Here is a 4,485-nt window from a genome sequence, read left to right on the forward strand (position 1 = left end):
CTTTCCTGTAGAGTCAACTGGCTTGGGATGGGACTCAGACATAGTTTTGTGAAGTCTTCCAGGTGACTTTACTGTATAAGATGAAGACAATACTAATTCCATAACATATTACTTTTGCTTTATAAGTTTGAATGTTGAGAGATCTTTTCTGTGCAGGAAAGGAATGCAGTTCTTTTTTTTTAAGATTTATTTATTTATTATATATAAGTGCACTGTAGTTGTCTTCAGACACAACAGAAGAAGGCATCAGATCTCATTACAGATGGTTGTGAACCACCATGTGGTTGCTGGGATTTGAACTCAAGACCTCTGGAAGAGCAGTCAGTGCTCTTAACTGCTGAGCCATCTCTCCAGCCCAGGAATGCAGTTCTGACTAGTTAAATTTTGGACATCTTTCGGGAGGGACTTCTCCAGAAATCATCTTGTTTTATCTACATGCACCAGAAGAACTGATGGGTGCTCCGGAATTCCTGGGCATGGGTTATGAAGCTCCACAGGCAATCAGGAAAGGGAAGAAAAGATCCTTAGTGGAGGAGAGAAAAAAGAGACATGAGAACAGAAAGGATACCCAAGGAGGAAAAAGAGGGAATGAGGTTGAATCAGGAGGATGTGGGAGACAGACAAATGAGAATAAAATATGTGTGAAAATTCCTTAATGAAATTCATTACTCGGTGTGCTAATTTTAAAAACAAAGAAAAAGAAAAAGAAAGTTGGCTGAAGGGACAAAAGGAGCCTCACAGGTTTGTCAGATGTTACTTACATGCTCATCTCATAGGAAGCTGGGCTACGACAACTTCTCAGACAATGGACTAATAGCACGAGTCAAAACTTTTTTTTTAAATTTTATTTTATTGTATATGAGTACACTGTAGCTGCCTTCAGACACACCAGAAGAGGGCATCAGATCTCATTACAGATGGTTATGAGCCACCATGTGGTTGCTGGGATTTGAACTCAGGACCTCAGGAAGAGTAGTCGGTGCTCTTAACCACTGAGCCATCTCTCCAGCCCGAGTCAAAACTTTTTGATCAGCTTTTTTGGACTTGTGAGTTAAGGGATGGAGGAGACGTGGACATGATAGGAAGATTGTAGGTTGTAATGTAAGGATGAAAGCTTTATCTTTTTCTGTTCTAGCTCCCAAATGATGGATACAAAGACCTAATAAGTTTATTAAGAAACTTTAAGCACTATGACTAGGAACATATTCATCTATTCTAACCCTCCCTCTCAGCTATTTACCTCACCCAGAGGCCCCATGTTACTTGCAGTTCGAGTCTTATCCTGGCTTGCTCTCCTCCATGTGTGTCCTTGTGGTAAATCCCTTAGTGATCTGCTCATTGTGACTCCTCCTTCTCCTTCTCCCTCATGCCCACCTCTTTTCTTCCTCTCTTGTTGTCCTTCTCCTACTCCTCTCTCCCTGGAACCCCTGGCTGGCATCAGAAGTCCACACTTCCTATCTCCTCTGCCCAGTCATAGGCTGAATCAGCTCTTTATCAGAAGGTGATGGAGAAAAATATTTACAAAACACAGAGACAGGCAATGCTTCATAAAAATAACAATACCAAAGTCAGCCTGTCCCCATCTCTGTAGGCATAGAAATCAGCATTTGAATAATACAAAGATAACCTTTACATAGTATACAAGAAGATCATCCCAACAGAGATGGTGGGGAGCCCATGTGTAGATCAAACATAACTATGTCTTACATATGTAGTCTACTTTTTTTAAAGAAAAGAATACTATATTATCATGGTGCATAAAACATGAAGTTGCTTTTTAAAGACAATATTGGAGTCACAGCCTCACAGTTTCTAGTACTCCACTCTGAACATTTTTGTGTTTTCTCATTCGAGGCCAAAATGATTGCTCTATGAGAACCTGTATCCTTAAAAAATAGAGAAACTAGATCTTTCTGTTTAAAAATGATAAGCTCAGGGCTGGGGAGATGGCTCAGTGGTTAAGAGCACCCGACTGCTCTTCCAGAGGTCCTGAGTTCAATTCCCAGCAACCACATGGTGGCTCACAACCATCTGTAAAGAGATCCGATGCCCTCTTCTGGTGTATCTGAAGACAGCTACAGTGTACTTATATATAATAAATGAATGAATAAATCTTAAAAAAAATGATAAGCTCATAGGTAACCTGAAGGAAAGAAGTCCCAGAGGCCTGAAGAGTTGCATGGATGAGCAGGGTCAATGGAGAGTGATCCCACAGACTAACAATACATCCAGTTCTTTTCATAGTGGGAGAAGCCAGAGTTCATATGTGCTTCAAGGGTACACGTGTGATGAAAAAGAAAGCATCCTCATCCAAGCCTCTTAAAGGCTCAACTCATCCGTAATTCAAATGAGCATAAATGACGTTAGACTGAAGGGCCTATTTGGGATTTTTAGAATAGGTAGTTTATCCAACAAAACTATATTTCTGATTCCCATAGAGAAGTAACTCTCTCTGTCATGAAAATTATTTGGAAGACTTGTCCATTTTTAGTGGTCCCAAGAAGAAAGTACAAATGATAAATGGCAGCCCTGCTGTAAATGAATGGATATCATGACTCACTGCTTCTCTTTGTCATGATTCACTGCTTCAAGCTGACCCCCGAATTGAGTGCATGGGCGGTTGGTGTATTCTCCACCAAATCATTAAGAAGTGTAATGACAATGACCAACTGCTGTCTCTGACATTGGTTATATATGGAAGGACTTTGGAGATGTAAAGACAAGGCAGCCAGGAAACCACTATAAAGACATAAGAAGGAATGTGTCAACACATTTAGCTGTTCAGTTATGCCAGCAAAATGGTGAGTGCCCTTTAGTTTGAGACTAATTCTAATGGAGGCTGAAAGAAAAGGCCACCATGAGATAGTGGTGCCCGCCTTGAAGTCATATGCTCTGATTCTGAGTCTGTGCTGACATTTAAAATTTGTCGGTCCTGAGCAAACCACCTAACCTCTCAGAGCCTCAATTTTCTCACCTGCAAACAGTAAATGACACAAATATGGGCACTGTTATTTTTGTAAGTTGTGTGGGTTACATGATCCCATTTAATAAGTGTGAGTCACCTTGTAGCCTGTCTGATGTAATGACAACACCCATCAGTAGTCTCATTCAGTTCAACACCACACTATGTGAACCTACCCAGCTTTACAGCCTCTGAGCTCTGAGTTTAAGCTTTCCAGAGATTAATTCGCAATAAGTATTCATTCCATGGTTCTACAGTTATTATGTGACTTTAGGCGAATGGTAATTGTGGATACATTTCTGTAGCTGTCCATAAAAATAAACAGTTTGGAATTCAAGAAGCAGAAACTTATCTGGGTATGTTGGTTGAGGCTGTCAACTTGGTAGAATCTAGAATTACTCAGGAAGACCTCTGTCCTTGCCTATGTGACATTATCTTGATTGCGTTAATTAAGGTAGGAATACCCACCCGTTATGGCATCATTCCACAGCTGGGATCCTAAAGACTATGTGAGCGGGAATGGGAGGTGAGTATCACGCATGTGTTCATTGTTCTCTCTCTGTGTTCTGATTGTGGTGTGACAACATCCAGAGGCTTCAAGTTCCTGCCTCCTTGACTTCCCTACCACGACCGATTGCCCCTGAACTGTGAACCAGAATAAGCAGTCTCTTCCCTTAAGTTACTTGATTTCAGAGTATTTGATCATAGTAGCGGAAAAGAAGCTAAGACATTGGGTGTGCGCGAGCCTACTATTAATGTAAAAGTATCGATGTCCTGGAAGGCCGCTAATGAAGCTGTTTGAAACATTATGGAGAAGCTGAAGAGAGAAGAGTCTCTAGGATAAAAGAGCTGCCTGAGACATTTGTGAACGAGGTAGCAAAGGCACAATGCGAAGGCCACTAGGGTCTGCCAGATGCTCCACGTTGCCAACTATGTGGAGGGAAATTCTGCCTTACATCCTGGAAAGGCATAGCATAGGCAATTAAAATCTTAAGAGAAGTAAGGAGAATGTGTGTCAGAAGAAGACGTTCCAGCCCTGGCATCTGTAATTGTTTACAGGACATTCACAGAGGAGAGTGTGACATTTTCAGTGAGTTTTGAAGACCCAAGCGCCTTGTATCTACTACTCTGTTACATACCCACGAGATCTTTTCAGTTCCCAGATTGGCAGTATCTGCATTTTTGTTTCGGATACTCACATCCTCAACCCAAGCACTGCTTCACTGAAGCTATCCCTGGGCTTCCTCAATGTGTATGGAAAATTTGAAGTTTCTGGTTTCATTGCTTTGCCTAGGACAGCCTAACAGCAATTGCTTCAACCTGCCTCCCCCAATTCTGTACATCTTGGGGAGAAAATGTAGAGTTATTTATGGTCAACAATAATCATTTTGTTCACAGCTCCCTTACAACCAAATAAAGAGGTAAACCACACTGCTTTGTCTTGGGACCACCGTGTGGTCTCCGTGTATGAACACTTTGGGTTTGAACATCTTTGCATCTCATACAGCTTTTTATCACTTGTG

Source organism: Rattus norvegicus, chromosome 9, assembly GCF_036323735.1.
Source record: "Rattus norvegicus strain BN/NHsdMcwi chromosome 9, GRCr8, whole genome shotgun sequence".
Lineage (NCBI taxonomy): Eukaryota > Metazoa > Chordata > Mammalia > Rodentia > Muridae > Rattus > Rattus norvegicus.